The following is a 16,366-nucleotide window of genomic DNA, read 5'->3' on the forward strand; positions in this document are numbered from 1 at the left end:
GTGCAAGTTTATGCCTGGATTCCCAGTGCACATTTATCATGAACTCCCCAGTGCAAGTTAATCCCTGAATCCCCCTAAGTAAGTTTGTCCTGAATTCCCCAGTGCAAGTTTGTCCTGAATTCCCCAGTGCAAGTTTATGCCTGGATTCCCAGTCTACATTTATCCTGAACTCCCCAGTGCAAGTTTCTCCCTGAATTGCCCAGTGCACGTTTATCCCTGAATCCCCCAAGGCAACTTCATCCTGAATTCCACAGTGCAAGTTTATCCCTGAATTCCCCAGTGCAAGTTGTCCTGAATTACACAGTGCACGTTTATCCTGAATTCCCCAATGCAAGTTTGTCCTGAATTCCCTGGTGTAGGTTTATCCCTGAATTCCCCAGTGCAAGATTGTCCTGAATTTCCCGGCGCAAGTTTATCCTGATTTCCACTGTGCAAGTTTATCCGGAACTCCCCAGTGCAAATTTATCGCTGAATTCCCCAGCGCAAGTTTATCCTGGATTCCGGAGAGCTCATTCGTACTGAATACCCCAGTGCAAATTTATCGCTGAATTCCCAGTGCACGTTTATCCTGAATTACACTGTGCAAGTTTATCCCTGAATTGCCCAATGCAATATTGTCCTGAATTCCCCGGTCCAAGTCTATCCCTGAAGTCCCCAGTGCAAGTTTGTCCTGAATTCCCCAATGCAAGTTCATCCTGAATTCTGCCGTGCAAGTTTATCCCTCAATTCCCCAGTGGAAGTTTATCCTGAATTCCCCAGTGCAAGTTTATCCTGAATTCTTCAGTGCAAGTTTATCCTGACTTCCCCAGTGCAAGTTTATCCCTGAAATCCCCAGTGCAAGTTTGTCTTGAAATCCCCGGTGCAAGATTATCCCTGAATTACCCAGTGCAAGTTTGTCCTGAATTCCCCAGAGCAAGTTTATGCCTGGATTCCCCACTGCAAATTTATTCTGAACTTCCCAGTGCAAGTTTATCTCTGAATCCCCCAAAGCAACTTTGTCCTGAATTCCCCAGTGCACGTTGATCCCTGAAATCCCCAGTACAAGTTTGTCTTGAAATCCCCAGTGCAAGATTATCCCTGAATTCCCCAGTGCAAGTCTATGCCTGAAATCCCCAGTTCAACATTGTCCTGAATTCCCCAGTGCAAGTTTGTTCTAAATTACACAGTGCAAGTTTATCCCAGAATTCCCCTGTGCAAGTTTATGCCTGTATTCCCAGTGCACATTTATCATGAACTCCCCAAAGTAAGTTTCTGCCTGCATTCCTCAAAGCAACTTTATCCTTAATTCCCCAGTGCAAGATTATCCCTGAATTCCCCAGTGCACGTTTATGCCTGGATTCCCAGTACACATTTATCCTGAACTCCCCAGTGCAAGTTTATCCCTGAATCCCCCAAAGCAACTTTATCCTGTATTCCCCAGTGCAGGTTTATCCCTGAAATCCCCAGTGCAAGTTTGTCTTGAAATCCCCAGTGCAAGATTATCCCTGAATTCCCCAGTGCAAGTTGATGCCTGAAATCCCCAGTTCAAGTTTGTCCTGAATTCCCCAGTGCAAGTTTGTCCTGAATTACACAGTGCAATTTTATCCTGAATTCCCTATTGCAAGTTTATCAATGAATTCCCTAGTGCAAGTTTATCCCTGAATTCCCCTGTGCAAGTTTGTCCTGAATTCCCCAGTGCAAATTTATCGCTGAATTCCCAGTGCACGTTTATCCTGAATTCCCCTGTGCAAGTTTATCCCTGAATTCCCCAATGCAATATTGTCCTGAATTCCCCAGTCCAAGTTTATCCCTGAAGTCCCCAGTGCAAGTTTGTCCTGAATTCCCCAGTGCAAGTTTGTCCTGAATTCCCCAATGCAGGTTTATCCTGATTTTCCCGGTGCAAGTTTATCCCTGAATTCCCAAGTGCAAGTTTATCCCTGAATTCCCCAGTGCAAGTTTGTCCTGAATTTCTCAATGCACATTTCTCCCTGAATTCCCCAGTGCAAGTTTGTCCTGAATTACCCAGTGCACGTTTAGCCCTGAATTCCCCAATGCAATATTATCCTGAATTCCCCAGTGCAAGTCTATCCCTGAATTCCCCAGTGCAAGTTAGTCCTGAATTACCCAATACACATTTGTTCCTGAATTCCACAGTGCAAGTTTGTCCTGAATTCCCCAATGCAAGTTTATCCTGAATTCTTCAGTGCAAGTTTATCCCTGAATTCCCCAGTGCAAGTTTATCCCTGAATTCCCCAGTGCAAGTTTATCCTGAATTCCCTAGTGTAGGTCTATCCCTGAAGTCCCCAGTGCAAGATTGTCCTGAATTCCCCAGTGCTAGTTTATCCTGATTTCCACAGTGAAAGTTTATCCCTCAATTCCCCAGTGGAAGTTTATCCTGAATTCCCCAGTGCAAGTTTATCCTGAATTCTTCAGTGCAAGTTTATCCTGACTTCCCCAGTGCAAGTTTATCCCTGAAATCCCCAGTGCAAGTTTGTCTTGAAATCCCCGGTGCAAGATTATCCCTGAATTACCCAGTGCAAGTTTGTTCTGAATTCCCCAGTGCATGTTTATCCCTGAATTCCCCTGTGCAAGTTTATGCCTGGATTCCCCACTGCACATTTATCCTGAACTTCCCAGTGCAAGTTTATCTCTGAATCCCCCAAAGCAACTTTAACCTGAATTCCCCAGTGCAAGTTGATCCCTGAAATCCCCAGTACAAGTTTGTCTTGAAATCCCCAGTGCAAGATTATCCCTGAATTCCCCAGTGCAAGTCTATGCCTGAAATCCCCAGTTCAAGATTGTCCTGAATTCCCTAGTGCAAGTTTGTTCTAAATTACACAGTGCACATTTATCCCAGAATTCCCCTGTGCAAGTTTATGCCTGTATTCCCAGTGCACATTTATCATGAACTCCCCAAAGTAAGTTTCTCCCTGCATTCCTCAAAGCAACTTTATCCTGAATTCCCCAGTGCAAGATTATCCCTGAATTCCCCAGTGCAAGTTTATGCCTGGATTCCCAGTACACATTTATCCTGAACTCCCCAGTGCAAGTTTATCCCTGAATCCCCCAAAGCAACTTTATCCTGAATTCCCCAGTGCAAGTTTGTCCTGAATTACACGGTGCAATTTTATCCTGAATTCCCTATTGCAAGTTTATCAATGAATTCCCTAGTGCAAGTTTATCCCTGAATTCCCCTGTGCAAGTTTGTCCTGAATTCCCCAGTGCAAATTTATCGCTGAATTCCCAGTGCACGTTTATCCTGAATTCCCCTGTGCAAGTTTATCCCTGAATTCCCCAATGCAATATTGTCCTTAATTCCCCAGTCCAAGTTTATCCCTGAAGTCCCCAGTGCAAGTTTGTCCTGAATTCCCCAATGCAAGTTTATCCTGAATTCTGCCGTGCAAGTTTATCCCACAATTCCCCAGTGCAAGTTTATCCCTGAATCCCTCAGTGTAAATTTATCCTGAAATCCCCAGTGCAAGTTTATCCTGAATTCCCCAGCACAAGTTTGTTCTCGACCTCCCAGTGCAAGTTTATCGTGAATTCCCCAGTGCAAGTTTGTCCTGAATTCCCCAATGCAAGTTTATCCTGATTTCCACGGTGCAAGTTTATCCCTGAATTCCCCAGTGCAAGGTTGTCCTGAATTCCCCAATGCACATTTCTCCCTGAATTCCCCAGTTCAAGTTTATCCTGAATTCCCCAGTACAAGTTTATCCTGAATTTTTCAGTGCAAGTTTATCCTGAATTCCCCAGTGCAAGTTTATCCCTGAAATCCCCAGTGCAAGGTTGTCTTGAAATCCCCGGTGCAAGATTATCCCTGAATTCCCCAGTGCAAGTTTGTTCTGAATTCCCCAGTGCAAGTCTATCCCTGAATTCCCCAATGCAAGTTTGTCCTGAATTCCCCAGTGCAAATTTGTGCTTAATTGCCCAGTGCAAGTGTGTTCTGGATTTCCCAGTGTAAGTTTGTGCTGAATCCTTCAGTGCAAGTTTACCCTGAATTCCCCAGTGCAAGTTTATCATTGAATTTCCCAGTGGAAATTAATAATGAATTCCCCGGAGCAAGTTTATCACTGAATTCCCAGTGCAAATTTATCCTGAATTCGCCAGGGCAAGTTTATCCCTGAATCCCCCAGTGCAAGTTTGTCCTGAATTCCCCAGTGCAGGTTTATCCCTGAAATCCCCAGTGCAAGTTTGTCTTGAATTCACCTGTGCAAGTTTATCCCTGAAGTCCCCAGTGCAAGTTTGTCCTGAATTCCCCAGTGCAAGTTTGTCCTGAATTCCCCAGTGCAAGTTTGTTCTAAATTACACAGTGCAAGTTTATCCCAGAATTCCCCTGTGCAAGTTTATGCCTGTATTCCCAGTGCACATTTATCATGAACTCCCCAAAGTAAGTTTCTCCCTGCATTCCTCAAAGCAACTTTATCCTGAATTCGCCAGTGCAAGTTTATCCCTGAATTCCCCAGTGCAAGTTTATGCCTGGATTCCCAGTACACATTTATCCTGAACTCCCCAGTGCAAGTTTATCCCTGAATCCCCCAAAGCAACTTTAACCTGTATTCCCCAGTGCAGGTTTATCCCTGAAATCCCCAGTGCAAGTTTGTCTTGAAATCCCCAGTGCAAGATTATCCCTGAATTCCCCAGTGCAAGTTTGTCCTGAATTCCCCAGTGCAAGTTTGTCCTGAATTGCACAGTGCAATTTTATCCTGAATTCCCTATTGCAAGTTTATCAATGAATTCCCTAGTGCAAGTTTATCCCTGAATTCCCCTGTGCAAGTTTGTCCTGAATTCCCCAGTGCAAATTTATCGCTGAATTCCCAGTGCACGTTTATCCTGAATTCCCCTGTGCAAGTTTATCCCTGAATTCCCCAATGCAATATTGTCCTGAATTCCCCAGTCCAAGTTTATCCCTGAAGTCCCCAGTGCAAGTTTGTCCTGAATTCCCCAATGCAAGTTTATCCTGAATTCTGCCATGCAAGTTTATCCCTCAATTCCCCAGTGCAAGTTTATCCCTGAATCCCTCAGTGTAAATTTATCCTGAAATCCCCAGTGCAAGTTTATCCTGAATTCCCCAGCACACGTTTGTTCTCAACCTCCCAGTGCAAGTTTATCGTGAATTCCCAGTGCAAGTTTGTCCTGAATTCCCCAATGCAAGTTTACCCTGATTTCCACGGTGCAAGTTTATCCCTGAATTCCCCAGTGCAAGGTTGTCCTGAATTTCCCAATGCACATTTCTCCCTGAATTCCCCAGGGCAAGTTTATCCTGAATTTTTCAGTGCAAGTTTGTCCTGAATTCCCCAGTGCAAGTTTATTCTTGAATTCCCCAGTGCAAGTTTATCCCTGAATCCCTCAGTGTAAATTTATCCTGGAATCCCCAGTGCAAGTTTATCCTGAATTCCCCAGCACAAGTTTGTTCTCGACATCCCAGTGCAAGTTTATCGTGAATTCCCCAGTGCAAGTTTGTCCTGAATTCCCCAATGCAGGTTTATCCTGATTCCCCCGGTGCAAGTTTATCCCTGAATTCCCCAGTGCAAGTTTATCCCTGAATCCCTCAGTGTAAATTTATCCTGAAATCCCCAGTGCAAGTTTATTCCGAATTCCCCAGCACAAGTTTGTTATCGACCTCCCAGTGCAAGTTTATCGTGAATTCCCCAGTGCAAGTTTGTCCTGAATTCCCCAATGCAAGTTTATCCTGAATTCTGCCGTGCAAGTTTATCCCTCAATTCCCCAGTGCAAGTTTATCCCTGAATCCCTCAGTGTAAATTTATCCTGAAATCCCCAGTGCAAGTTTATCCTGAATTCCCCAGCACAAGTTTGTTCTCGACCTCCCAGTGCAAGTTTATCGTGAATTCCCCAGTGCAAGTTTGTCCTGAATTCCCCGATGCAAGTTTATCCTGATTTCCACGGTGCAAGTTTATCCCTGAATTCCCCAGTGCAAGGTTGTCCTGAATTCCCCAATGCACATTTCTCCCTGAATTCCCCAGTTCAAGTTTATCCTGAATTCCCCAGTGCAAATTTATCATGAATTTTTCAGTGCAAGTTTATCCTGAATTACACAGTGCAAGTTTATCCTGAATTCCCCAATGCAAGTTTGTCCTGAATTCGCTGGTGTAGGTTTATCCCTGAATTCCCCAGTGCAAGATTGTCCTGAATTCCCCAGTGCTAGTTTATCCTGATTTCCACGGTGCAAGTTTATCCATGAATTCCCCAGTGCAAGTTTGTCCTGAATTCCCCAATGCAAGTTTATCCTGAATTCTGCCGTGCAATTTTATCCCTCAATTCCCCAGTGCAAGTTTATCCCTGAATCCCTCAGTGTAAATTTATCCTGAAATCCCCAGTGCAAGTTTATCCTGAATTCCCCAGCACAAGTTTGTTCTCGACCTCCCAGTGCAAGTTTATCGTGAATTCCCCAGTGCAAGTTTGTCCTGAATTCCCCAATGCAAGTTTATCCTGATTTCCACGGTGCAAGTTTATCCCTGAATTCCCCAGTGCAAGGTTGTCCTGAATTCCCCAATGCACATTTCTCCCTGAATTCCCCAGTTCAAGTTTATCCTGAATTCCCCAGTACAAGTTTATCCTGAATTTTTCAGTGCAAGTTTATCCTGAATTCCCCAGTGCAAGTTTATCCCTGAAATCCCCAGTGCAAGTTTGTCTTGAAATCCCCGGTGCAAGATTATCCTTGAATTCCCCAGTGCAAGTTTGTTCTGAATTCCCCAGTGCAAGTCTATCCCTGAATTCCCCAATGCAAGTTTGTCCTGAATTCCCCAGTGCAAATGTGTGCTTAATTGCCCAGTGCAAGTGTGTTCTGGATTTCCCAGTGTAAGTTTGTGCTGAATCCTTCAGTGCAAGTTTACCCTGAATTCCCCAGTGCAAGTTTATCATTGAATTTCCCAGTGGAAATTAATAATGAATTCCCCGGAGCAAGTTTATCACTGAATTCCCAGTGCAAATTTATCCTGAATTCGCCAGGGCAAGTTTATCCCTGAATCCCCCAGTGCAAGTTTGTCCTGAATTCCCCAGTGCAGGTTTATCCCTGAAATCCCCAGTGCAAGTTTGTCTTGAAATCCCCAGTGCAAGATTATCCCTGAATTCCCCAGTGCATGTTTATGCCTGAAATCCCCAGTTCAAGTTTGTCCTGAATTCCCCAGTGCACGTTTGTCCTGAATTCCCCAGTGCAAGTTTATCCTGAATTCCCTATTGCAAGTTTATCAATGAATTCCCTAGTGCAAGTTTATCCCTGAATTCCCCTGTGCAAGTTTGTCCTGAATTCCCCAGTGCAAGTTTGTCCTGAATTCCCCAGTGCAAGTTTATGCCTGGATTCCCAGTGCACATTTATCATGAACTCCCCAGTGCAAGTTAATCCCTGAATCCCCCTAAGTAAGTTTGTCCTGAATTCCCCAGTGCAAGTTTGTCCTGAATTCCCCAGTGCAAGTTTATGCCTGGATTCCCAGTCTACATTTATCCTGAACTCCCCAGTGCAAGTTTCTCCCTGAATTGCCCAGTGCACGTTTATCCCTGAATCCCCCAAGGCAACTTCATCCTGAATTCCACAGTGCAAGTTTATCCCTGAATTCCCCAGTGCAAGTTGTCCTGAATTACACAGTGCACGTTTATCCTGAATTCCCCAATGCAAGTTTGTCCTGAATTCCCTGGTGTAGGTTTATCCCTGAATTCCCCAGTGCAAGATTGTCCTGAATTTCCCGGCGCAAGTTTATCCTGATTTCCACTGTGCAAGTTTATCCGGAACTCCCCAGTGCAAATTTATCGCTGAATTCCCCAGCGCAAGTTTATCCTGGATTCCGGAGAGCTCATTCGTACTGAATACCCCAGTGCAAATTTATCGCTGAATTCCCAGTGCACGTTTATCCTGAATTACACTGTGCAAGTTTATCCCTGAATTGCCCAATGCAATATTGTCCTGAATTCCCCGGTCCAAGTCTATCCCTGAAGTCCCCAGTGCAAGTTTGTCCTGAATTCCCCAATGCAAGTTCATCCTGAATTCTGCCGTGCAAGTTTATCCCTCAATTCCCCAGTGGAAGTTTATCCTGAATTCCCCAGTGCAAGTTTATCCTGAATTCTTCAGTGCAAGTTTATCCTGACTTCCCCAGTGCAAGTTTATCCCTGAAATCCCCAGTGCAAGTTTGTCTTGAAATCCCCGGTGCAAGATTATCCCTGAATTACCCAGTGCAAGTTTGTCCTGAATTCCCCAGAGCAAGTTTATGCCTGGATTCCCCACTGCAAATTTATTCTGAACTTCCCAGTGCAAGTTTATCTCTGAATCCCCCAAAGCAACTTTGTCCTGAATTCCCCAGTGCACGTTGATCCCTGAAATCCCCAGTACAAGTTTGTCTTGAAATCCCCAGTGCAAGATTATCCCTGAATTCCCCAGTGCAAGTCTATGCCTGAAATCCCCAGTTCAACATTGTCCTGAATTCCCCAGTGCAAGTTTGTTCTAAATTACACAGTGCAAGTTTATCCCAGAATTCCCCTGTGCAAGTTTATGCCTGTATTCCCAGTGCACATTTATCATGAACTCCCCAAAGTAAGTTTCTGCCTGCATTCCTCAAAGCAACTTTATCCTTAATTCCCCAGTGCAAGATTATCCCTGAATTCCCCAGTGCACGTTTATGCCTGGATTCCCAGTACACATTTATCCTGAACTCCCCAGTGCAAGTTTATCCCTGAATCCCCCAAAGCAACTTTATCCTGTATTCCCCAGTGCAGGTTTATCCCTGAAATCCCCAGTGCAAGTTTGTCTTGAAATCCCCAGTGCAAGATTATCCCTGAATTCCCCAGTGCAAGTTGATGCCTGAAATCCCCAGTTCAAGTTTGTCCTGAATTCCCCAGTGCAAGTTTGTCCTGAATTACACAGTGCAATTTTATCCTGAATTCCCTATTGCAAGTTTATCAATGAATTCCCTAGTGCAAGTTTATCCCTGAATTCCCCTGTGCAAGTTTGTCCTGAATTCCCCAGTGCAAATTTATCGCTGAATTCCCAGTGCACGTTTATCCTGAATTCCCCTGTGCAAGTTTATCCCTGAATTCCCCAATGCAATATTGTCCTGAATTCCCCAGTCCAAGTTTATCCCTGAAGTCCCCAGTGCAAGTTTGTCCTGAATTCCCCAGTGCAAGTTTGTCCTGAATTCCCCAATGCAGGTTTATCCTGATTTTCCCGGTGCAAGTTTATCCCTGAATTCCCAAGTGCAAGTTTATCCCTGAATTCCCCAGTGCAAGTTTGTCCTGAATTTCTCAATGCACATTTCTCCCTGAATTCCCCAGTGCAAGTTTGTCCTGAATTACCCAGTGCACGTTTAGCCCTGAATTCCCCAATGCAATATTATCCTGAATTCCCCAGTGCAAGTCTATCCCTGAATTCCCCAGTGCAAGTTAGTCCTGAATTACCCAATACACATTTGTTCCTGAATTCCACAGTGCAAGTTTGTCCTGAATTCCCCAATGCAAGTTTATCCTGAATTCTTCAGTGCAAGTTTATCCCTGAATTCCCCAGTGCAAGTTTATCCCTGAATTCCCCAGTGCAAGTTTATCCTGAATTCCCTAGTGTAGGTCTATCCCTGAAGTCCCCAGTGCAAGATTGTCCTGAATTCCCCAGTGCTAGTTTATCCTGATTTCCACAGTGAAAGTTTATCCCTCAATTCCCCAGTGGAAGTTTATCCTGAATTCCCCAGTGCAAGTTTATCCTGAATTCTTCAGTGCAAGTTTATCCTGACTTCCCCAGTGCAAGTTTATCCCTGAAATCCCCAGTGCAAGTTTGTCTTGAAATCCCCGGTGCAAGATTATCCCTGAATTACCCAGTGCAAGTTTGTTCTGAATTCCCCAGTGCATGTTTATCCCTGAATTCCCCTGTGCAAGTTTATGCCTGGATTCCCCACTGCACATTTATCCTGAACTTCCCAGTGCAAGTTTATCTCTGAATCCCCCAAAGCAACTTTAACCTGAATTCCCCAGTGCAAGTTGATCCCTGAAATCCCCAGTACAAGTTTGTCTTGAAATCCCCAGTGCAAGATTATCCCTGAATTCCCCAGTGCAAGTCTATGCCTGAAATCCCCAGTTCAAGATTGTCCTGAATTCCCTAGTGCAAGTTTGTTCTAAATTACACAGTGCACATTTATCCCAGAATTCCCCTGTGCAAGTTTATGCCTGTATTCCCAGTGCACATTTATCATGAACTCCCCAAAGTAAGTTTCTCCCTGCATTCCTCAAAGCAACTTTATCCTGAATTCCCCAGTGCAAGATTATCCCTGAATTCCCCAGTGCAAGTTTATGCCTGGATTCCCAGTACACATTTATCCTGAACTCCCCAGTGCAAGTTTATCCCTGAATCCCCCAAAGCAACTTTATCCTGAATTCCCCAGTGCAAGTTTGTCCTGAATTACACGGTGCAATTTTATCCTGAATTCCCTATTGCAAGTTTATCAATGAATTCCCTAGTGCAAGTTTATCCCTGAATTCCCCTGTGCAAGTTTGTCCTGAATTCCCCAGTGCAAATTTATCGCTGAATTCCCAGTGCACGTTTATCCTGAATTCCCCTGTGCAAGTTTATCCCTGAATTCCCCAATGCAATATTGTCCTTAATTCCCCAGTCCAAGTTTATCCCTGAAGTCCCCAGTGCAAGTTTGTCCTGAATTCCCCAATGCAAGTTTATCCTGAATTCTGCCGTGCAAGTTTATCCCACAATTCCCCAGTGCAAGTTTATCCCTGAATCCCTCAGTGTAAATTTATCCTGAAATCCCCAGTGCAAGTTTATCCTGAATTCCCCAGCACAAGTTTGTTCTCGACCTCCCAGTGCAAGTTTATCGTGAATTCCCCAGTGCAAGTTTGTCCTGAATTCCCCAATGCAAGTTTATCCTGATTTCCACGGTGCAAGTTTATCCCTGAATTCCCCAGTGCAAGGTTGTCCTGAATTCCCCAATGCACATTTCTCCCTGAATTCCCCAGTTCAAGTTTATCCTGAATTCCCCAGTACAAGTTTATCCTGAATTTTTCAGTGCAAGTTTATCCTGAATTCCCCAGTGCAAGTTTATCCCTGAAATCCCCAGTGCAAGGTTGTCTTGAAATCCCCGGTGCAAGATTATCCCTGAATTCCCCAGTGCAAGTTTGTTCTGAATTCCCCAGTGCAAGTCTATCCCTGAATTCCCCAATGCAAGTTTGTCCTGAATTCCCCAGTGCAAATTTGTGCTTAATTGCCCAGTGCAAGTGTGTTCTGGATTTCCCAGTGTAAGTTTGTGCTGAATCCTTCAGTGCAAGTTTACCCTGAATTCCCCAGTGCAAGTTTATCATTGAATTTCCCAGTGGAAATTAATAATGAATTCCCCGGAGCAAGTTTATCACTGAATTCCCAGTGCAAATTTATCCTGAATTCGCCAGGGCAAGTTTATCCCTGAATCCCCCAGTGCAAGTTTGTCCTGAATTCCCCAGTGCAGGTTTATCCCTGAAATCCCCAGTGCAAGTTTGTCTTGAAATCCCCAGTGCAAGATTATCCCTGAATTCCCCAGTGCAAGTCTATGCCTGAAATCCCCAGTTCAACATTGTCCTGAATTCCCCAGTGCAAGTTTGTTCTAAATTACACAGTGCAAGTTTATCCCAGAATTCCCCTGTGCAAGTTTATGCCTGTATTCCCAGTGCACATTTATCATGAACTCCCCAAAGTAAGTTTCTGCCTGCATTCCTCAAAGCAACTTTATCCTTAATTCCCCAGTGCAAGATTATCCCTGAATTCCCCAGTGCACGTTTATGCCTGGATTCCCAGTACACATTTATCCTGAACTCCCCAGTGCAAGTTTATCCCTGAATCCCCCAAAGCAACTTTATCCTGTATTCCCCAGTGCAGGTTTATCCCTGAAATCCCCAGTGCAAGTTTGTCTTGAAATCCCCAGTGCAAGATTATCCCTGAATTCCCCAGTGCAAGTTGATGCCTGAAATCCCCAGTTCAAGTTTGTCCTGAATTCCCCAGTGCAAGTTTGTCCTGAATTACACAGTGCAATTTTATCCTGAATTCCCTATTGCAAGTTTATCAATGAATTCCCTAGTGCAAGTTTATCCCTGAATTCCCCTGTGCAAGTTTGTCCTGAATTCCCCAGTGCAAATTTATCGCTGAATTCCCAGTGCACGTTTATCCTGAATTCCCCTGTGCAAGTTTATCCCTGAATTCCCCAATGCAATATTGTCCTGAATTCCCCAGTCCAAGTTTATCCCTGAAGTCCCCAGTGCAAGTTTGTCCTGAATTCCCCAGTGCAAGTTTGTCCTGAATTCCCCAATGCAGGTTTATCCTGATTTTCCCGGTGCAAGTTTATCCCTGAATTCCCAAGTGCAAGTTTATCCCTGAATTCCCCAGTGCAAGTTTGTCCTGAATTTCTCAATGCACATTTCTCCCTGAATTCCCCAGTGCAAGTTTGTCCTGAATTACCCAGTGCACGTTTAGCCCTGAATTCCCCAATGCAATATTATCCTGAATTCCCCAGTGCAAGTCTATCCCTGAATTCCCCAGTGCAAGTTAGTCCTGAATTACCCAATACACATTTGTTCCTGAATTCCACAGTGCAAGTTTGTCCTGAATTCCCCAATGCAAGTTTATCCTGAATTCTTCAGTGCAAGTTTATCCCTGAATTCCCCAGTGCAAGTTTATCCCTGAATTCCCCAGTGCAAGTTTATCCTGAATTCCCTAGTGTAGGTCTATCCCTGAAGTCCCCAGTGCAAGATTGTCCTGAATTCCCCAGTGCTAGTTTATCCTGATTTCCACAGTGAAAGTTTATCCCTCAATTCCCCAGTGGAAGTTTATCCTGAATTCCCCAGTGCAAGTTTATCCTGAATTCTTCAGTGCAAGTTTATCCTGACTTCCCCAGTGCAAGTTTATCCCTGAAATCCCCAGTGCAAGTTTGTCTTGAAATCCCCGGTGCAAGATTATCCCTGAATTAACCAGTGCAAGTTTGTTCTGAATTCCCCAGTGCATGTTTATCCCTGAATTCCCCTGTGCAAGTTTATGCCTGGATTCCCCACTGCACATTTATCCTGAACTTCCCAGTGCAAGTTTATCTCTGAATCCCCCAAAGCAACTTTAACCTGAATTCCCCAGTGCAAGTTGATCCCTGAAATCCCCAGTACAAGTTTGTCTTGAAATCCCCAGTGCAAGATTATCCCTGAATTCCCCAGTGCAAGTCTATGCCTGAAATCCCCAGTTCAAGATTGTCCTGAATTCCCTAGTGCAAGTTTGTTCTAAATTACACAGTGCACATTTATCCCAGAATTCCCCTGTGCAAGTTTATGCCTGTATTCCCAGTGCACATTTATCATGAACTCCCCAAAGTAAGTTTCTCCCTGCATTCCTCAAAGCAACTTTATCCTGAATTCCCCAGTGCAAGATTATCCCTGAATTCCCCAGTGCAAGTTTATGCCTGGATTCCCAGTACACATTTATCCTGAACTCCCCAGTGCAAGTTTATCCCTGAATCCCCCAAAGCAACTTTATCCTGAATTCCCCAGTGCAAGTTTGTCCTGAATTACACAGTGCAATTTTATCCTGAATTCCCTATTGCAAGTTTATCAATGAATTCCCTAGTGCAAGTTTATCCCTGAATTCCCCTGTGCAAGTTTGTCCTGAATTCCCCAGTGCAAATTTATCGCTGAATTCCCAGTGCACGTTTATCCTGAATTCCCCTGTGCAAGTTTATCCCTGAATTCCCCAATGCAATATTGTCCTTAATTCCCCAGTCCAAGTTTATCCCTGAAGTCCCCAGTGCAAGTTTGTCCTGAATTCCCCAATGCAAGTTTATCCTGAATTCTGCCGTGCAAGTTTATCCCACAATTCCCCAGTGCAAGTTTATCCCTGAATCCCTCAGTGTAAATTTATCCTGAAATCCCCAGTGCAAGTTTATCCTGAATTCCCCAGCACAAGTTTGTTCTCGACCTCCCAGTGCAAGTTTATCGTGAATTCCCCAGTGCAAGTTTGTCCTGAATTCCCCAATGCAAGTTTATCCTGATTTCCACGGTGCAAGTTTATCCCTGAATTCCCCAGTGCAAGGTTGTCCTGAATTCCCCAATGCACATTTCTCCCTGAATTCCCCAGTTCAAGTTTATCCTGAATTCCCCAGTACAAGTTTATCCTGAATTTTTCAGTGCAAGTTTATCCTGAATTCCCCAGTGCAAGTTTATCCCTGAAATCCCCAGTGCAAGGTTGTCTTGAAATCCCCGGTGCAAGATTATCCCTGAATTCCCCAGTGCAAGTTTGTTCTGAATTCCCCAGTGCAAGTCTATCCCTGAATTCCCCAATGCAAGTTTGTCCTGAATTCCCCAGTGCAAATTTGTGCTTAATTGCCCAGTGCAAGTGTGTTCTGGATTTCCCAGTGTAAGTTTGTGCTGAATCCTTCAGTGCAAGTTTACCCTGAATTCCCCAGTGCAAGTTTATCATTGAATTTCCCAGTGGAAATTAATAATGAATTCCCCGGAGCAAGTTTATCACTGAATTCCCAGTGCAAATTTATCCTGAATTCGCCAGGGCAAGTTTATCCCTGAATCCCCCAGTGCAAGTTTGTCCTGAATTCCCCAGTGCAGGTTTATCCCTGAAATCCCCAGTGCAAGTTTGTCTTGAAATTCCCAGTGCAAGATTATCCCTGAATTCCCCAGTGCAAGTTTATGCCTGAAATCCCCAGTTCAAGTTTGTCCTGAATTCCCCAGTGCAAGTTTGTCCTGAATTCCCCAGTGCAAGTTTATCCTGAATTCCCTATTGCAAGTTTATCAATGAATTCCCTAGTGCAAGTTTATCCCTGAATTCCCCTGTGCAAGTTTGTCCTGAATTCCCCAGTGCAAGTTTGTCCTGAATTCCCCAGTGCAAGTTTATGCCTGGATTCCCAGTGCACATTTATCATGAACTCCCCAGTGCAAGTTAATCCCTGAATCCCCCAAAGCAACTTTTTCCTGAATTCCCCAGTGCAAGTTTTTCTCTGAATTCCCCAGTGCAAGTTTATGCCTGGATTCCCAGTACACATTTATCCTGAACTCCCCAGGGCAAGTTCATCCCTGAATCCCCCAAAGCAACTTTATCCTGAATTCCCCAGTGCAGGTTTATCCCTGAAATCCCCAGTGCAAGTTTCTCTTGAAATCCCCAGTGCAAGATTATCCCTGAATTCCCCAGTGCAAGTTTATGCCTGAAATCCCCAGTTCAAGTTTGTCCTGAATTCCCCAGTGCAAGTTTGTCATGAATTCCCTAGTGCAAGTTTATCCCTGAATTCCCCAGTGCAAGTTTGTCCTGAATTCCCCAGTGCAAGTTTATGCCTGGATTCCCAGTGCACATTTATCATGAACTCCCCAGTGCAAGTTAATCCCTGAATCCCCCAAAGCAACTTTTTCCTGAATTCCCCAGTGCAAGTTTTTCTCTGAATTCCCCAGTGCAAGTTTATGTCTGGATTCCCAGTACACATTTATCCTGAACTCCCCAGGGCAAGTTCATCCCTGAATCCCCCAAAGCAACTTTATCCTGAATTCCCCAGTGCAGGTTTATCCATGAAATCCCCAGTGCAAGTTTGTCTTGAAATCCCCAGTGCAAGATTATCCCTGAATTCCCCAGTGCAAGTTTATGCCTGAAATCCCCAGTTCAAGTTTGTCCTGAATTCCCCAGTGCAAGTTTGTCATGAATATCCTAGTGCAAGTTTATCCCTGAATTCCCCAGTGCAAGTTTGTCCTGAATTCCCCAGTGCAAGTTTATTCCTGGATTCCCAGTGCACATTATTCCTGAACTCCCCAGTGCAATTTTCTCCCTAAATTGCCCAGTGCACGTTTATCACTGAATCCCCCAAGGCAACTTATTCCTGAATTCCACAGTGCAAGTTTATCCCTGAATTCCCCAGTGCAAGTTGTCCTGAATTACACAGTGCATGTTTATCCTGAATTCCCCAATGCAAGTTTGTCCTGAATTCCCTAGTGTAGGTTTATCCCTGAATTCCCCAGTGCAAGATTGTCCTGAATTTCCCAGCGCAAGTTTATCCTGATTTCCACTGTGCAAGTTTATCCGGAACTCCCCAGTGCAAATTTATCGCTGAATTCCCCAGCGCAAGTTTATCCTGGATTACGGAGAGGACATTCGTACTGAATACCCCAGTGCAAATGTATCGCTGAAATCCCAGTGCACGTTTATCCTGAATTCCACTGTGCAAGTTTATCCCTGAATTCCCCAATGCAATATTGTCCTGAATTCCCCAGTCCAAGTCTATCCCTGAAGTCCCCAGTGCAAGTTTGTCCTGAATTCCCCAGTGCAAGTTTATCCCTGAATCCCTCAGTGTAAGTTTATCCTGAATTCCCCAGTGTAAGTCTATCCCTGAAGTCCCCAGTGCAAGTTTGTCCTGAATTCCCCAATGCAAGTTTATCCTGAATTCTGCCGTGC

Source organism: Chiloscyllium punctatum, chromosome 24, assembly GCF_047496795.1.
Source record: "Chiloscyllium punctatum isolate Juve2018m chromosome 24, sChiPun1.3, whole genome shotgun sequence".
NCBI classification, from domain to species: Eukaryota; Metazoa; Chordata; class Chondrichthyes; order Orectolobiformes; family Hemiscylliidae; genus Chiloscyllium; species Chiloscyllium punctatum.